General features: G+C 36.7%; 1 protein-coding gene across 21 annotated transcripts in view; it reads right to left on the bottom strand.

The window, feature by feature from the left end:
- The window catches only part of MAP2 (microtubule associated protein 2), a 280,936-nt gene that overhangs the window by 55,962 nt on the left and 204,832 nt on the right, over positions 1–20,142 (bottom strand). The window contains exon 1 of one of the 21 annotated variants that reach the window (XM_073879280.1): positions 16,790–16,936. The exons of the other annotated variants lie outside the window; for them this stretch is intronic. The gene's annotated coding sequence lies outside the window, so the exon portion shown is untranslated. Of the gene's footprint in view, positions 1–16,789; positions 16,937–20,142 lie in introns of those variants that run through there. 21 annotated transcript variants of the gene reach the window in all.

Raw genomic sequence — 20,142 nt, forward strand, 5'->3', positions numbered from 1 at the left:
AAAGGAAGGAAGGAAGGAAGGAAGGAAGGAAGGAAGGAAGGAAGGAAGGAAGAAAGACAAAGAAAAAAAAAGAAAGAAGACTTTTGGGATTAAAAATACATTCTAAATTAGAAATAAATTCTCCAGAATTTAACTTTTCATATCTTTATTTACAAACATCTATCATACTAGCAAATAATGCCACTTATAGCCCTTATAGAAACAGGTTGTACTGGACAAGAAGGGTAGGGGTAATGGGATTCCTTCTCCTAATTTTGGCCAAGATTTTAGAATACTTCACTGTGCCTTTATTATGAGCAGAATTTACACATTTACAAGCAGGTTGGCAGGAGCCAGGAGTGGGGCCGGTGGGGGAGGGGGGGTGGAATCCTGTTTTTACATGGTTCATTTAGATTCCGCCTCCTCTGGAAAGCCTTCCTCACCCCACCCAGGATGACAGAGAGAATAGTGCTTAAGAACAAGCTTTTGGGGTGAGCAATCCACTTGAATACGATATATCTTAATTTTAAAAGCTAGATTAGCTGATTGAGTATATTTGCCTTTATATGTCTAACTTCTGATTTTTTTAATAGCTACTTGACACTATAACCTATTTATAGTCTTAAGGGATGCACTGTAAACACCCTTATCTATTATTTTAAAGATTTTATTTATTTATTCATGAGAGACAGAGGGAGAGAGAGAGAAGCAGAGGGAGAAGTAGGCTCCCAAGGAGCAGGGAGCCCGATGCGGGACTCGATCCCAGGACCCTGGGATCATGACCTGAGCCGAAGGCAGATGCTTAACCATCTGAGCTACCCAGGCGCCCTGTAAACACCCTTATCTAGAGTGAGTAGCAGTCACAGCAATAGAAGCAGTATTTAAAATATATTATGGTGCTCACTATGTGCCTAACACTCTGCTAAGGTATTTGCCCTCATTATTTCAATGAGTGATTTACTGTTACTACTCTCAGTTTGCAGATGAGAAAACAGGGGACTAAGGGTGAGACCAGTCAGACATTCTCATTATAAATATCATACTTAGAAAACCAACTTTCAATTAGGATCTTGTAAATGCCTTAGATAGTAAAACTAAATTAAACGTGATTTAATATTTCTTTTACGTTTGAAGTATAATTTTACGAAGTTGAAGACCTCATTCAAACTTTAAGGATCCAAAGAACAAGTACTGACAGGCTACTCAAAATCATTTCCGAAAACGTTTTAATTTCTAAGAAACGTTCCAGCAAATTTGTTTCAGATATTTATATGCCAAGTACTTTTCATAAAACTTTTTTTCCCACAATACACTTTGTACTCTCAATTTAAACTAAGAAGAATCTTCTTTTAATATTGCAAAAAATGTAAGAATAATTACGATTTCAAAGTAATAAGGGTACGACTTATTCTTAAAAGGTTGTTTTATCCTATGCAAATTTAACTCAGTATCGCAGTTTTAGGTCTAAAAGAGCTTGGAGAGCAGACTATATCTAAATCCTCTCATTTTGTAGATGAGGATGTAAAGGCTAGGTTACGAGATTTGCTCAAGTGCACGCAGGTGATGGAGGCAAACTGAGATTAGAACCCCAGTTTCCTAACTATTATGCTGTTCTTTCTCCCAAGCAGGAAGACAGCAGAAGGAATAATGAGAAAATAACCATAAACTTCTCTAACAATCATGTGAGAATGATCAATGGAAAAATATGAACTTTTCTAAAGGTATGAACTAAGGCAACATATTCACTCTCAGATCTGCTGTCTACCTAAAGTACAGAACTGCTAGTCTTGAATATGTTTTGAGACTATGAAACAAGCAACTGACCACAACTGGTCAGTATATATATATATATCTCCATGCATGTATGTATGTACCTATCTATTATCTTTCCATCTATCATCTCTGTCATCTACCTACCTACCTATACATCTTATAAAGTTAGCTAGTGTAAGAGATAACTTACCTCACTTGCATATAGTAATTTGCAATGAAATTCAGCCATTTAAAAAACCAATAAAGTGATTTTTAGCACTTCTAGAACCTCAGTGTTTCATAGGAAATTCAGTGTAATGGAGAGGTACAGCAAACACTGCAGAAAATGGGACATACATAAAACCCATGTATTATGGATCATTCCTGCATTTCCCTGCTGGCATTGACACAAAATATAATCTCTCCTATGGCATTTGGTACATCTGGCATGGAATTGTGCTGGTACACATGCCTTATCTCCCTGGCTATGTAAAGTTTCCCAAGTCAAGGACTCTCTATCATTGTTGCAATCTCTGAATGTAATGCTCCTCTCATTGATCTTTACTCAGATTGGATGCTTAACACAACTTTTTGAAAGTATGAAAAATTAACATTAAAGGTCTTGTTCATGATATTTACACAAATTTAGAAATAATCCGTGCTCAGTATTATATTTACTAACTTAACCCCCCCAATTAATCATTTACTGAATTCTTATTTAAGTTTTGATGTTTAACCATCTCTTAAATGAGGGCCCCAGATTCTTGTGTACCTACTGATCAATTTTTCAGAGTCCGAGAATGCTTAACATGAATTAAATTTCTTAAATTGGAAAAAAATCCAATAAAAATAATAAAAAGCATCTATTGGTTTATGTGAACAAATTATAACTGAGCAATGCTACATTATTTGTCATTTTGTTTGGAATTGCATTTAGAATAATTTTGACACCTCAGACAATTAGTTTATCTGTTGTGGGCTAATAAAAAGAGAACAGAGGTGAAAATTATACAATAAAAAATGCATTCACACAAGATGTAGGCCAAAAACCATCATGGTACACTATACAACAGACTTTCAGAATATTCTACAGACAAGGGAAGGAAAAATTGAATCATTACTTCTCTCCAGTCAGAATGGAATGGACATGTCCAACCTAAATAAAATGCACTGTATCAGCCAGAACCACATTTCTTGTGAGTGATAATTTAGTTTCAATAAAGCAATACTATTTATTTTACATGATAAGTAGTAGGACATTTGAATTTAATTGGTTTTGTTGTTTCAAATAAAATTCATTTCTAGGTGTGTTTGAGTTTCTTAGTTGAATAAGAACTTATGAAGAAGGCAATTTTACATTTTACATCAAGCAAAACTTGTAAGAAAATAATTTAACTCAATCTTGGGAAAGTTAACTATTTTTCCTTAAAAGAATTGAACAGACTTTAAGAAATGCTATTTTAGAATGATCAAACAGGGTGTGTGGGAGCCCAGTTAATGACATATTAGCTTCAATTTTTTGGAGAATAATATTGCTAAAACTTCAAACAGGCAATGTTGCATTGTTTAATATTAATTTCACAGTGTGAAAAAAATTAACATAGGATTGTTCTGAGGGTTTCAATTGGTCCAGCCTCTTTAAAATCTTCCTCTAAGCAAATCCTGCCATCAATGCAGAGGTGGCAGGTTCCCCCAAGGAGAGATGGCGTTTTCCCAATGGAAACCTAATCAGCAGATCTCCTAGGGTAAGCCTACTCTTACAGCCTGGCTCCTGGGACAGGAGAAAATTCACACAGGGTTTGGGTAAAGTTCAGAGAAGATTAATGGTAAACATGCCAAACAAAGAAGACAAAGAAAGAGAGTAACAAAATCAGACCTACAAAAATGAAAACATGAGTTATGATATGTGTGTATGAGATCTCATTCTCTCTCTCTCTCTCTCTCTCTCTATATATATATATATATGTATGTATATATATAGCTCATTCATCCTAACCATTTAACCATCCTACCTGCCATCCATTCAACCATCCATCTATCTATTGTATCTTTCTATACAGGAGATCACTGTCTTTTATATTTTAAGTTAAAGGAAGTTACATGGACTTTAATTCAGAGAAATGTGGATACAAACTCTAGCATTGCTACATTCTACTTATTTCATACTCAAGCTCATTGGGTTTCAAAGCCTCATCCATGAAATGGAAATAATAATAGCCCCTGTCTCACAGGTTGCTGTTCAGACTCAATTGAGTAATTATATAACAGGCCTGGCACATCAAGAAGCTCAAGACTTGTAACTAGTTCTTCACCAAGGTGTCTTTCCCTAGTCCTACATTCTTTCAGGTCTTCTACCTCAGTATTTCTGCTTTAAAGAAAGAGCAACTAGGGGCGCCTGGGTGGCTCAGTCGGTTAAACTTCCAGCTCTTGGCTTTAGCTCAGATCATGCTCTCAGGGTCCTGAGATCGAGTCTTGTGTCCAGCCCCATGTGGGGCCCATGTCAAGCCCCGAGTGGAGCCCCATGTCGCACCCATGTCCAGCCCCGCATCAAGCCCCATGTTGGGTTTCATGCTCAGCACAGAGTCTGCTTATTCCTCTCCCTCTGCTCCTCCCCCCACTCTCTCTTCTATCTCTTTCTCTCTCAAATAAATGAAATCTTAAAAAAAATAAAGAAAGAGCAAATAAAGGTCCAACCCAACTAGGCTATTACTCTTATGAACATCAGATAATATAATCTGCAATCATCTATGTTGATGCCAGGGACAGTGTTTGGTTTTTTGTTTTTTTCCTAGACAAAACTAGAGAGAAGTAAAAACTTTCCTTGTTATTTGTTTTCTGGCTTCATACTCATTTTCCTGGCTGTGTAGGTCCTAGGCTATGATCTGCTCTAGATTTCTGCTAGCAAGTTCCAATTCAGGACCATCTTCTGGACAGTACTCCCAAAGGCATGATAATCCCTGCCTACTCCTGAGGACAATTAGGAACATGAAAAATCTTTTGAGGTAAGAGATTAATGTACATTTTAATTTTTCATTGCTTATTTTTTCTACTTCTTTATTCCCTTTTCTACTCTATTTTTTTGTTATTTTTTCTTTGAGACATTATATGTATAAAATTATGTGTAGGTCTTAGTTCTTCAGAAGATTAAAGATTAATCTAGATCACACTGGGATTATTACTGGGATATTATTCATTATACATAACTGAAAGGTAACACTGATCTTCACAGCTGGAAACATTACGCTTCTTAGTGTAAACTGAAATTATGAAAGGCTCAGCTGTCTTTCTTTTGAACATCTATAGTTTCCTGGTAGTGGGCATTTTTAGTCTATGTTAAAAATTGTCTTAGTTAAGGAGTGTTTGTAGTATGTATTTTACTCTCTCTCTTGGTAATGTCAGGTTCTCAATGTAATTAACTAACAGTAATTTTTGCATTGCAGTGAGAACCAGTATTTGAATATTATTATTTTTCAGTAGTGTCATTATGGTAATGAGACAGTTTCTGTTAAGTAATACAAAAATATCTCATGACATGGTTCTAAACTCATATCATGTCTAAGTAAAACAAATGATAACCAGGAACTCATATGGTAAGTAGTCTGCCTATAAATCAGTTTGCAGGAAAACATTAAAAGCAACTCATTTAAAACAAATTCATCTAATAAAAAGTATTGTTGACTATAGGCTGATATAAAATAAGGGATTCAGATACAACCCAGGTAACAGAGCATAGGTGGTAACAGATCATCACTATATAGATAAACACCTACAAGTATAAGTGAAGTCTGTCTTGAAAACTTATTCTGGTCAATGGCGTCAGTATTCAGAAAACAGTATCAAAGCAGTCCTTGATAGATAAAGTGAATTCTGGAAAGAAATATTTTTTTCTTGGTATTGGGGAAATAAATTGGTAGAAATATATGTAGGAGGTAAATAGGCATAAGAGACAAATTGGGACATGCTCTTATCTACCAGAAACCTTCCTGATAATACCCAAAAGATATCATGCTAAGCTACTTATGTTTCACCTAAATAATGAATAAACATCAAACTGTGATACAAATTTATTAGACAAGTTGCTACCCCAGGCACTTTTATTTCCCATCAATATATTGAATCCACACAATAACACATGTTCTAGATGGGAGAACTGGCAAAATGATGGATAAAGGTCACTTACTGTCCCATTTAGACATCACTTTGGCTTACATCAGTGTAGTACAAATATTTTATAATAGTAGATCCCTGTGTCAGAAAACCTGAAATGAAATTCTGCCTTTACTTCTTACTAGCTTCAAGTAAATGACAATCTCTCTAACCTTCCGATTCCCCATCTGTAGAGTGGGAATAAAACTGGTGTTCATCCTCTCGTATGCTGCGGCAATTAAATGAAATAATATATATCAGTTGCTTATTTAAATTCTGTATCACTGGGGTGCATGGGTGGGCTCAGTTGATTAAACACCCAACTCTTGATTTGGCCTCAGGTCATGATCTCGGGGTCATGGGATCAAGCCCCACGTTGGGGTCTGCGCTGGGTGTGGAGCCTGCTTGGGATTCTCTCTCTCTCTCTGTCTCTGTCTCTCTCTCTCCCCCTCTCTAAAATAAATTCATTCATTCATTCAGTATCACTGTTTTAATCACTCTTTCGGTCTTATAGTCATCTAAGTCTATAACCATCATTTGATCGACAAAATATAAAGACCTGAAAGTGTCTGTCATTCCCTGAGATAATTCTGTCATTTTTCCCAGTGGGTACCTCCCTGCCTGAATGCTGAACCACTGCCTCACAGACAATACATCAGACTCCTGCCATTTCCTATTTAAGCCAAAATGATGAAATAAATTTTACTCTACCATTGAGCCATACTGTTCAGCATTTAGAGCTGTTGTAGCCTTCTGGTTTATTCCGTGTGCTGATTCATGCTATACCACTGTTATGTTCTTCTGGTATTTTATCACATCAAATTCCTTAACACAGTCTCAGGCTCTGTTTTTAGCACATATTTCTAGTTTAGTTATTTTGTTATATTAATCTATCAATATTGCCTGGTCAATTTATAATAAAAGCAATGGAGTTAAAACTTTCTCAGTGGCCCTGGAACTTTCAACTCACTTCTGAGCAACACATGATGTTGGTAGCCACAGAAGTTGGATTTTGAATGTGTATACCCTTTGAGTTTCCGTCAGGACCAGCTGTGATTACTTGAACATGCAAAGGCTCACCAATTAGGCTGTGAACAAAAAATCTAAAACAAGTTGGCATATGCTTGAGAACATATTTTTGTTTATTTCTTTCAGGTTGTTAAAGGAGAAGTAAGAGACACTGACAATAAATTCAACCACATGGAATATAAAAGCCAGTAAATGTTTCTGCTTTTAAGAATAATGGACATAATAATGCTGTGTTAAAAGAAATGACAAGTAAGCCTACCGTTCACTTGTGAAAGAAGGAAAACAAAACAATTTTAGACAGAATGCTCCTGTCAAGAAAAGGTTTTTCTCAGTAGGGTACAGAATGGTTGCCTAGGAAACCGGTGCTAATTGCTACTGCTGATGGAAGCTAGTCAACAAGGAAAGCACTGTGTAGCTGGAAGCACTCTAAACAAATACCCTTGATAAATTCATAAAAACAGGGAAAGATGAAAAGTTTCTTGCTTAATTTGGAGAGCAAATGGTTCCTCCGAAACGATTTCCTGTAATCAACGGGTGAAGAAGGAAATTAAAAGAGCAGATTGTTGGTTTTTTGTTTGGTTGTTTCCTTGGCACCTTAGCCTTAATTAAAGAGGCCCGCATTGGCATTGCCTTCCCTAGTCAGACTCTGATTTGATCTCAATCACCCTTGCCAGTATTGCAGCTGTAGATCTCTGCTTACCAGCTTCCTCTCCCAAAGATTTCTTCTAAAGATTTACTGATTAAAACAAGGGTAAATTTAGCTTATGGGAATAAATGCATTTGAGGTAAAATTAGTTTATGCGGATAAACACATTTAAGATAAGGACTCATGACTGCAAAAGTTCAGTTCTGATGGGTACTTAAATTTAAGAAAATTTTTTGTGCACCCCTTAGAGAAATGGAACTATTCTAAGTCCTTATGGGGAATATAAAGATAAGACATGGTATTCCTACGTGTACATTGTGCTTGAAGTGGGGCTATCTCATTGAAGAACACGTTTTGTTTTCAAAGATTTTTCTATGAAAAATGGCCACAGATTTTGGCTCATCCATCCACAGTCACTCATAAGGCCCTGTTCTGAAATGTGTTTGCATCCTGGCGAGGCTAGGGTTGTGAGTACAGTTATGATTGTAAGACAATTTTTCCTCTCTCTTTTTTTTCCCCAATCTCAACTGAAGGGCTCTAATCTATAATTTGTTTAGATTGACAATTTAACCTACCCAAATAAAGTTTTTAGAACTGGAACAGCATCTGCCTAGCATTTAAATTCCGTTGGGGGGGGAGGTGTAGTAAATTAAGATGGTTGACAATGGAAGGATACCACAGGTTAAGCTTATTGTATTATGGGGTCAGAGCAATTAGAAAAGCAAAGCACAGATCAGAAATATTACCTACTGGAAAATTTTGCTTCTAATTTTAAGGGTTCACTTGGAAATAGGAAAAAACACATTTAAGCAGAAGAAATATAGTAAGCAAATACAGTTTAGCTTTATACTTAACTATTCTAGTTAAAAGTTTTTGCTGCTGGTGGTATTGGGGATTTCCAATGCAGTAATGTACACATATTTATATTGCTGTTTTTAGCCCATGTATTAAACATTTTTATCAGTTAAGCTAGATTATAATATTTCATTGATTTTAAATTAATTTGAGAAAGAGAAATTTCTTGGGGAATATTCCCCTTTCAAATTTTCAAATTGCTTTAATATCAATACATTGAATATAATCATTAAGGCACTGGGGGAATTGGTAATGTTTTTAGAGCTTTTCAAAGCTCGGTGTGTGTCTTATCAAAGTCATTGCTATTGTACTACTCCTTGTAAACTTGTGAGAAATGGAATCATCTTCTGCATTAAGTCTTGAACACATCATATTGTCAAAAAATGTGGCATGAGACATTATTAATAACATTAATGGAAAGATGAAATATCAACGAAACTAAGAGACCTTAAATAAATGCACAGAGTAACTGTGGGATAAACAAAATTGAAAGGTGTGTGTAGAAACGTAGTAGAGAGTGTGTGTTTTTAAGCATGAGCCAGCACTCATGCACAGAAAAGTCTCTCCATGTTTTTGAAGTTTCAACTGTATTTGAGTACCTCAAAGATTTTGATTACCTGAAGCAAGGCTAAGATTTGGGCAAATTGATGTTTCTAGAGTTTTAAAACCTGGAAATGCCTGAAGCAGAGGATATGATGGAAAAAGCGAAAAATATTCCAAGGGTCCAAAAAATGTCATTGGAGTAAACTTTCAAAATATAAGTTCTCCATATACCAGGAATAGTTTTTACTAGTTACCTCTATAAAGCTAATTATTTCTTCTGGGAGAAACTGTTAAAATGAAGTGGTAAAAATCACCTTTTGTTCACTCCATCCTTCTCATCCCCATCATAGTATAACTTACATAAATCTTGGAGGCCTTGTGACCTAGAAGCATATGGAATTTAGGAACTATGTGATGGGAAAATCATTTTATTCCCAACACATCGTAGGGTACATTCTAGCAGCACATGGAGAGACCAACATGACTTTTATGTAATTATAGTTTGCTTCAATCTCCAGTCCTACCATGTTTCTAAGAATGAATGTGCAAATAGCAGCATACAACATCAACCTTATGTGCTTTCTTCTTAACAAGACTCTCATGAACTATAAATGGTTTAAGTAAGCAATTCTCCATCTTCTATAACTGCCTATTTTATTTTTGCCATTGTAGCTATATAAAATATCATCCACAAATATTCTCTTTACACCAGCCCTAAAACCACTTGGCAGACTCGAAGTCACTAATAAATGTATATGGTAATTCTTTATAATTTTCAAATAGTACCTAAATTATATATATATATATATATATATATGTAGGTGTGTGTGTGTGTGTGTGTGTGTGTGTATATATATATATATATGTAAAACCAGAGAACCATATTCCAATAATCCTGTAGGAAAAGGTATAACAGAATTAATTACATTATGAAATTCTGAAAACTAAAATGCCATAGTAAAAAAAAACAAAAATAAGAAGAAAGACATAGTTTTGAGCTATCCCTCTATTATTCATTAATAATTTTTGTTAAATAAAAGCTCAGTCACAACACAAGGGGTGAGGCACATTCTCTGGAAAATTCCAAACAAGTAAAATTGATAATAGTTAAAGACATTTTTAGGACCTCTGAGTAGCAAAATCAAGAGATTTTGCAAAATCACATTTTTTAAGAGTAAGGGTCAAGTCCAATGTTGTATTTGTAATTGGTCATATTATGATAGGAAAAAGCAAAGACTTTAATAGAATTTTTAATTTCCTCATGACAAAAATTATTCTAGAATAAAGACAACTTGTTTTGTATTCTGGATTGATTACTGCATCCCATGGAAAATACTATTAAATGAATTTCTCTCCATCCACAGATACAAAAGTTTCATTATGTAAAATAAACAAGAACAAGTAATAGTAACTTCAAAGTTATCTTCAGAAATTTGCAAATAACATACAAATTCTACTTTAGAAAATACCCCTTAGAGATCTGTTGAAATAAAATTTTACGTTGATGACTTTGCTTCAATGTTGTTTACTATGTCAATTGATATCTCTTCTCTGTATATTGATCTCATTGTTACCAATATTCTAGAAATATTTGCAAATCCTGGGTGCTATCTATAGCATACTTAAAACAGCCAAAGTATTCACTCTGTTTGAAGACACTGAAGCTTTATATCAGAATGTAAATGACATCTAGAAAGCATAAAATTCTAATTGATTATGGTAATAGCTCTGGTTGTTCTATTGTGCGAGCCCAGCAAAAACAGAAAGGTGGATCAATTTTGATGGAGTGGCAAAGTTGAGAAAAATGTAAGAACAGGATGCTATCTAGATAGGTAGGGTGACACCAGGCAAGGCGACTGGGTTTTGCAGTGGGGTTGAGGGTGGGATTCTGACCATAGGAGGTAGCTTCAGGTGACTGCTGACAACCTGAAGAAAATGAAGAAATAGGATTCAGGAAGCAAATGAAAAGGTACTCAAGGCAAGGTTTATTTACCTCATAATTTTGCTCATGGCAGGTCCCAGGTAGGCAGGTGCCACTGTAAGTACAAGCCATACTATGTTTAAAAACCCAGGGCATTTGGCATGAAAAACACAATCCTATGTAAGGGATATGTGGGACTTCTTCAAGGATATGGTAAATCAGATTTCATAAATCTTCATTTCGTTTTAGTAAAATATGGCAATAAAAATCCAATTTACCACAAAAACATATGAAAAGGTATATTATTTTCTTACTGACATATAAGAAAAATTTCTAAATCAGGACTTGTAGTTTTTTATTTTTCAAAATGAAATCACAATTTCATTATTTCATATATGGTAACTCTGATCACGAAGGGGTTGCCCAATTCCTCATTTTAAGAATATGCCTGAAAATATTTCTAATTCATTTTTATTTCCCTTGAAAGTTTATCAATCCTTTCTTCCTAACTTTCAGAGAGATCCTCTACCCCTCAAAAATGTTTTATTTGAGCTTGTATTGGGGTTTGTTTTGTTGAAGAAAAGTTTGCTGTAAAAGGAAAAACTCTCATGAGATCAGGGAACTTTGTGATTTCTGCTCTTTTTTTCCTTGGATAATTCACATGAAATGCAGAGGCATGAATAACTTGGTCTGATAGTAACAAGAAGGTGATCAAAAGCTATAGGAAGAGAAGTATGGTTTTAGTGCAATCACATTAATTAAAGCATCATACTTAAAACTTTATAGAACAAAATAAAAGAACCACCTCAACATTTCAATCAACTAGATTTTCCAAGATATTTTCTGAAAAGCATATTTGGTAATTTTCATTTCTCTATAGACCTGGTAAAGAAAAGCATTTTGTATTTATATAGTTTTTTTCACATCCAATTGCATCAGAGAACATAAGGGAGAGTTGAAACTCACTATTATTTGGGGACACAGGAGACTCAAGCATTTCTAATTAGAATTGAAGAAATGCTCAACATCTAAAAAATTTACTTTAAAAAGTTAAGCATAATTTGGGAAGTTTATACTCCTTCACATTAAAAAAGAAAAATTCAACCTTATCTGGTAATTCCAGTCCTAAGATATTAAATTATCAGCGAGGGTAGCTTCAATTTGCCCTTCCTTAAACAATGAAATCCAACTATAAAGGAAATCTGTCACCAAAATGTCCAAGTTCTTGAGCAGTATTTTCTCTTTTTTTTTTAAAGATTTTTTATTTATTTATTTGAGAGAGAGAGAATGAGAGATAGAGAGCACGAGAGGGAAGAGGGTCAGAGGGAGAAGCAGACTCCCTGCTGAACAGGGAGCCTGATGTGGGACTCGATCCCGGGACTCCAGGATCATGACCTGAGCCGAAGGCAGTCGCTTAACCAACTGAGCCACCCAGGCACCCTTGAGCGGTATTTTCAATATTGCATTCAGATCATATGTGTAAGTTCAACGTGGTCCACAGGGCATTTCAGGCACTATAATTTTCATAGGCAGATATTTCATGAGGACAGGGATCATTGTTATCCCGAATGAACAAACTTTCCCCTCCTAAAATGTGACTTTTGAAAGTAGCATCTGCACTTGCTTCAAACTCAGTTCTTTGTTTCCTTTCTTATTGAAATTGAGACTTGTAAGAATTGGGTGGGAACTGACCTGGAGGAATATCTTACATGCTTTGGCACCTAGGTCAAATTAGTGCATTTTTTTGGAGAAAAAGCAATTTTCCCTATGTTAGCATTTTTTTTTTCTGGTAAAGCTCTGAGAAGAGCAGGTTTATTCCAATCTTTCCAATGCTTTAGTCATAAATCTCTATTTTTTTAAGCTGATGAGAAAAAAAAAAAAAAACAACCAGTAGACAGTTTCTCAAGAAAGAGAAAATGTATAGGGGCTTTAAGATAAAGGATGGCAATGTGCAAAATGTAGCAAGGAGAAAAAGTATCTAAAAATTTCATTTTTAAAATTGCTTATAAAAGTAATAGTAAATGATGATGATGATTTTTCCCTTATGGAGAAGAAAAAAATCCTTTAAATACTGAAATACTTCATGATTAGAACCAGAACATATATATGGGAGCATCTTTCATTTTAATCCATCAAAAAGAAAAAAAATGCGTTATAAAAGCTTTTATCATTTTTTAAAATAATGAAATGAGAGAAGTATATCTCATTGAAATCAAAGCATTTTTGGGGTGCCTGGGTGGCTCATTCGTTAAGTGTCTGCCTTCAGCTCAGGTCATGATCCCAGGGTCCTGGGATGGAGCTCTGCATCGGGCTCCTGCTCAGCGGGAAGCCTGCTTCTTCCTCTCCCACTCCCCCTGCTTGTGTTCCCTCTCTCACTGTCTCTCTCTCTCTGTCAAATAAATAAATAAAATCTTAAAAAAAAGAAATCAAAGCATTTTTCCTAAAGTTAAGAAATAAATATCCCTATTATTCAGTAGAGAAATGTTGTTTATTATCTAAGAACTTATCATTTGCAAATCATTTTATAGACCCAAAGATAGAGGAAAAAAAGGGCATTGGTGTTATTTTACTCAGGTTGACCTTCAAAAATAGGATATATCTCTCCAAGACAATTCTGGTATATTCCTTTAAAGAAGAAGGATAATTAAATCTATGACTTAGAACATCCATTTGCTTTAAGATTCAAATTGTCCATTTGTCAGAATTAAAATTTATGTGAGCTCCTGACCTAGAACAGCGAGGTAATCCTTACCTTACACCCAGAGGATCAACAGGGACACGTATTTTAAAGTTCTGTTTGCAGGATACTCCAGTGCCATTTCAACTGCAACCAACTGTGACACTGGGCTCAATTTTGCAGGAATGAGCATGAGAAGTTATTCACTATCCAAGTGTTTCTTAGCTGTTAAATTATAAATATCTCTTAGAAAGGTCATTTACTCTGAGTTTCCGTATTCTTTCCAGTTCATTAATTTTCATCATCAAGAAAATATCTCTAATCAGATGTCATACTGCTATCTTAAGTCAAAAGCATATTTTCTTCACCCCTGTTTTCAGACCATGTCATCTTCCGCTATATCCTTTCTTGATCCTCTTTTCACTATAGTATTTCAGAGTTCCTACTTAATTCCTTTCTGTTCAAGCCAACAGTTCTATAATCCTCACTTTGATTCTAGCCTCCTCTCTTAGGTTCTTCATTTGCTTCTTATATCCAGTATTCCTTCCAACACCATCATTCCCACAAGTGCATTGCTCATACTGTGGTATAATTTTTGTAGCCCCATTGTACTCCTGAGATTTCCAATCTCAAAACCTAAGATGGATATGAACTCTTTCTCTTCTTTATATCAATTCCAAAAAATGTATTAGCACTTACTAGAGAAAATAATCACAGCATTACATACCATAAGGAACATGAAGATGAATGATGCATAGCTACTACCTCAAGACACTTATAACCTAGTGTTGCAGATTAAAACAAGTAACACGTAAACACAGTAGAATGATCCATATGATCAGTGCTATTAACAAGATATGAACATGTTACATGGAGGTGTTCAGAAGAGGAAGAGATTCCCTGGAGAGAATAAAATCAGCTCTGGATCTTTGACTGTGGACTCTGACAACCTTTTCTGTGGGGTATGCACCCTTTCAAAATGCTTTCCCATCACTGTTTCAGTGCAGCACATGAATGAAACCACAGATTAGTTGGGCAAATGTAACTAGTTTTGCAAAAGGGAAGATTGTTAGTTCACTCAGAGGAGTCGACCCTTCATGCTGGAGTCATTTACGGGATGAACCAGAGGTGCTCATAACCCAGCACTGTCTCGATCCGTCTTTCCAAATAGAAAATTTGGACTGAAAACCTTGAGTCTAATTTACAGCTTGCTGAAGCTGAGTCATCACTATTAAAGATGATTTTCCTCCGAATCTTGATTCTTCCGTTATTACTCATTTTGCCTACTGTTGTCTTAAGTTTTGAGGATTACTGAAATAAGTTGTAAAAACAGACATTTTAGTCTCATCTCGTGTTCTAAGAACCACCTAGCATTTGCATATTTGTTAAAAGTTGCAAGGAGAGTGTGTTCCTCTTCCTTTGCTCATCAGTTTGGCTGGGTTTCGAATTGTGTTTTCTATGCGTGTTGCTGAATGGTGGCTCATGCTGGGAGATGAGCCACTCCGTGAGTGGGCAGCAAGCAGCACAGTGCCCTTTTCCCCTCAGGACTCATGATGCCAAGTCAGATCACGCTCTCACGACCAGACCTGCAAGTCTGCACCAGTTGTTCTGTTCATCTGCCCCTGACAGGCAAAGCACGTGCTTTATGTAATGTGCTAAGGAGCAGTGAAGGGTGAAGGAACGAGAGGAAGAGAAAAAGACTTGGTACACAGAAGCAGAAAGAGTCGATTCATCACAGTAACTTGGGGAGGAAAGAGAGAGAAGTGATGACCGTGAGGTATTCCCCAGTCTACTAACCTCTTAGGAGCAGTAACAGCAAAACCAGAGCCAGCCCTTGAGGTGGTATTTGGTAGGCAGTGGCAGATATTTTTTTCAGCTACGTACAAGCGATAGAATCAATGTATATGTATGTTATTCTTTTCAAAAAATACATTATTGATCAGTGATTAATATATTCTCAAGATATTAGAGCAATTTATTTGTTGCAAATTACTATTAAAGTTGTTCTTTTTTCCTCCTTTCTTTTGTGAGGAGAGAATTCTTAGAAATATGACAAGAGACAGATAAAGGGCATGCACAATCCTCATCAAAACAAAGGCTTAGGTTGTCCAAAAATGAATCCAGGAAGACTTGCTTTCATGACTGATTATTTTTGAAATCTGCTCACTGCAAATAAAAAAGATTTTATGAAACATTTAGAATTCTTCCCTAAATGGAGGTTTTAAAAACTTCAAAAAATGGGAATACCTTAAAAGAAAAAAATATGATGACCATACATGACAACAAATTAGAGAGGAGGAAATTTGATAAAGTCTTGGGAAATACGGGATCAGGAGGGAGGGTCAAGTAAGAAAATACAGTGCTAAAATACAATGATAATTAAATTATATTTACATTTAAAAACAAACCAGACAGAATTTTACAAGTAGGTCTGAATTGTTCTTAGCTCAAATCTGTTGCACTGATTAAGATTCAAACTCAATAAAATAATTTTTCAAAGTGTCCGTGGCCCAAAGAGAATGATAAAACACGTTTTTTATTTTTTTAGTGCTTATGACTGTGGTTCTGACATTTAGTGTAAAGCAAGATGGTAAAGAAATGAAACTGATTTCCAGCAAGTGCATAGGACGAATTTTCTGGAAGAATATACATGGGAGTAAATGTGTATGCAAATTAATCTTAGTTTTTAAATATCATATTACACTGTGTTAGATAGAGCCTTGTTCTTCACAACTGGAAGTGTTTGTAGGCAATTAAAATTCCAAGGAACAAAAACATGTTTTAATTTGTTGAGTCATTGGGTTTAATTAAAAGAAGTCTAGAGAAACCATTTTCCTTATATTTTGATTCAGAATTATTGGCCTAAGACAAATCTCATCCTACTTTAAGACTTGTGCTGAAGAGCAAAGATAGATGTGAAGTGGATTTTTATAGGAAGAACTACCTTATATATAACCGCACACTTAAGTGAACGTTATCCGGTGCCTGTCTTTTCCTCCACTTTGTAAAAACACTTTAAGCTCCTTCTAGCAATACCTACTATATATAAGCTCATATCTTACCAAGAGTAAGAGATGCAGTTCTTTACTATAATGTCCATGTAAGTGAATGCTCAATTAGGTACAGACCCTTCTCTTTCCCAACAAGACAAGCCACATATGATGATTGAAACTAATACCCCAGATCTGCTTCAGATGGTATAGAGACCACACAGGACAAAGCAAACATGACAAATACAAACCTGGTGGAATTGCCCTTTTATCAATCCTTTTGTCTTTCTTACTCTTTCTAGCCCCAGATGCCTAACTGTTCAAAGGAAAACACTGACAAGATCCCCATTTTCTGTACTCATCCATCGGCACCGCCAGGCTCAGATGCTTCGCAGTGAGGCTGTGTGCTTTTCTGCAGATCCACCCTTGAATGCTAAGTAACTCTGCTCTGTACACTCCTCTCTCTGTGGAGCTCAGGGAAATGGCAGCTCGAGCAATGAGTGGTTGCCATGGCAATAAGGAAAGGAAAATCTGCAACCTCTTGTATTGTTAGGCCGGCGTGTTTATTTGCCTTGCGGGGTGGTGCAGATGGCTTTAGTCGTTTCACAGGAGAAATGGTTCAGTACTTTTTTGGCTCTGCGTACATTAATATAATATCATATACAATATGCCATATTTTAAATGGGATGATGAGTCCTACTAGTAAATCTCCAATCTGGGAATGGAGGCAGATGGACGAGAGAGGTAAGAAAAGGCAGGTTGGAATTTTCTAAGATTGGAAAGGGAAACAGAGACGCTTAAAGGTATATTCAGCTCTTTGCACATGAATGATGACAAACTTTTCCTCCGTCCTATATTTTTAAGCCGAAACTTACAATTCCAACAACAATACACTGACATATCTGATCGTGTTCATTGCCTGAGTTATGGGGATGTTAAAGGGCAGGTCAAGGCTTCCAAAGGCACAGCTCCATTGGTAAGCTCTGGAAAAGCGATAGTGTAGCACCTGGAAGAGCGTTTCCAGATCTCACTGCTTCAGGAGGGAGTAGACCTGAATAGGATCCCAGGAACGTTGGGAAAACAAAGCAGCCTTGGGGACCTGGGGCAGAAGGGGGGGTGTGTAACTGAGGAAGTGTTCTTTAATCTTTAAATTTACTCCAAGAGATAGCTGATATTGCCTTTTGACGATCACAAAGGTAATTTATACTTTGACTGGTGTTTCCTACTCGTGTTGAAAGCACTGTACCTTGGTTTAGTCAAAATCACGGAAGCATGACTGTCAATACTTTGGTGTTGTAGCATCTATACACTCTGAGAACCACCTCCTTTCCTGCTCCACTCATATTGAAAACCAAGATGAAAGTTTGGTTTTCTGTTGTGCTTAAAGGTCCATGGATGTGGCTGTTCTGCAATAGAAGGGGGCTATAATTGAGAACTGTGACAGTTGGCTGTGCTATTATGAATCTGGCAGCGTGCAGTAGGGGACGTGCCCTAGTCTATGCAGCAGGGGACCTGTAGTCCAGTTGTAGTCATATGATGTTGGATGGGTGACTACACCTGTGAAAGGTGGTCTCACTTATGGGTTTCTTCCAGTTATCTTTTTTTTTTAACGATTTTATTTATTTATTTGACAGAGACAGAGAGAGCACTCACACAAGCAGGGGGAGCAGCAGAGGGAGAGAGAGAAGCAGGCTCCCCACTGAGCAGGGAGCCCCACGTGGGGCTCTATCCCAGGACCCTGGGACCATGACCCAAGCTGAAGGCAGACACCTAACCGACTGAGCCACCCAGGCACCCTCTTCCAGTTATCTTGATAGGAATACTAATATAAGCTTGGGCCCCACCCTCAGATAAGAAACTTAAAGATGGGGCTCCTAATTTTCACTCAGAGTTGGAACTCTGGGGGTACCAAATGTGGTCCTCTTGCTTTCTTCCATAATAAGTTAGAAAAGAGAGGAAAGGTTTATTATAAGCCTTTTATGATTCATGCTTTGGAAGACAACTTAAAAATGGTGGGGGTGGGAGGGATGGGGTGTCTGGGTGATAGACACTGGAGAGGGTATGTGCTATGGTGAGCGCTGTGAATTGTGTAAGGCTGTTGAATCACAGACCTGTACCCCTGAAACAAATAATACATTATATGTTAAAAAAAATGAAGGGAAAAATGAAGGGGGGTGGAAATAGGGGGGGCAGACAAACCATGATAGACTATGGACTCTGGGAAACAAACTGAGGGTTCTAGAGGGAGGGGGGGTCGGGGGATGGGTTAGCCTGGTGATGGGTATTAAAGAGGACACGTACTGCGTGGAGCACTGGGTGTTATACGCAAACAATGAATCATGGACCACTACATCCAAAACTAATGATGTAATGTATGGTGATTAACATAACATAATAAAATTAAATTAAAAAAAATAAAAATGACTGTTTTAAAACAAACAAAAAACAGAAAGAGACTCATAAATACAGAGACCTGATAGTAGCCAGAGAGAATGGGGCAGGGGAAGGGGCAAAATGGGTGAAGGGGAGAGGGAGGTTTAGGCTTCCAGTTATGGAATGAAGAAGTCACAGGAATAAAAGGTAGAGCCTAGGGAACAACATCAGTGGCCCTAAATAGCATTGCATGGTGGCAGATGGGAGCTACCCTTGTGGGGAGTGGAGCATAATCTATAGACTTGTCTAAACACTATGCTGTACCCCTGAAACTAAAGTAACACTGTATATCAACTATACTTCAATAAAAAAAATAAACTAAAAAATTGATGTTTTTAGTCTCATTTTAATAATACCTTTCCTAAGTGACTAGATTCTCAATTGTTTCTCATTTCTTTTTTTGGGGGGGGCTTTTGTGGCATGGCTTCTAAAAAGGTTACATTAGTGAATTAATGTAAGAAAAATTCATAAAGTAGCAAAAGTTATGCTACAACAGGCGAGCAAATGAGTCTATCTACTTTTCTATGGATTAGCTTTAAATTGTGAGGAAGGAGGGGTGCCTGGGTGGCTCAGTCGTTAAGCGTCTGCCTTTGGCTCCGGTCATGATCCCCGGGTCCTGGGATTGAGCCTGGCATCAGGCTCCCTGCTCAGCGGGGAGTGTTTCTCCCTCTCCCACTCCCCCCTGCTTGTGTTCCCTTTCTTGCTGTCTCTCCCTCTCTGTCAAATAAATAAATAAAATATTTAAAAAATAAATAAATTGTAAGGAAAGAGATGAAATCTAGAAGAGGAATCCATAAAGAAAAAGAATTTAAAATATTATTGCCTTCTAGAATTCCCTTCTCTCCCTGCCTCCAGTCTCAGCACATAGGATCAAAGATAAGCTGCCTATGGGCTTGCATATAGAAAAATAAAAAATTATTATGACCCAAAAATGAAGGTGAAAATCGAAAAGGGTAGGTGAGAGAGTACGAGGTCAGATCTTCAGTTGAAGTAAGCCCGCCTGATGAAGGAAAGGGGGTGGGGAGAAAGATGCAGTAATTGTGTTGCATTTATCATGTGGTCTTGCTTTTAGAGATGAATAAAAATAAACGATCTTGGGGATAAATTCATTTCTAACAATGAAGAGAGGACTAGAGTAAAGTACGAGAGGAGAAGAAAGATCTTTGGATTC

Source organism: Callorhinus ursinus, unplaced genomic scaffold (assembly GCF_003265705.2).
Source record: "Callorhinus ursinus isolate GAN/ISIS: 27379988/994484 unplaced genomic scaffold, GSC_fseal_2.0 scaffold2, whole genome shotgun sequence".
NCBI lineage: Eukaryota > Metazoa > Chordata > Mammalia > Carnivora > Otariidae > Callorhinus > Callorhinus ursinus.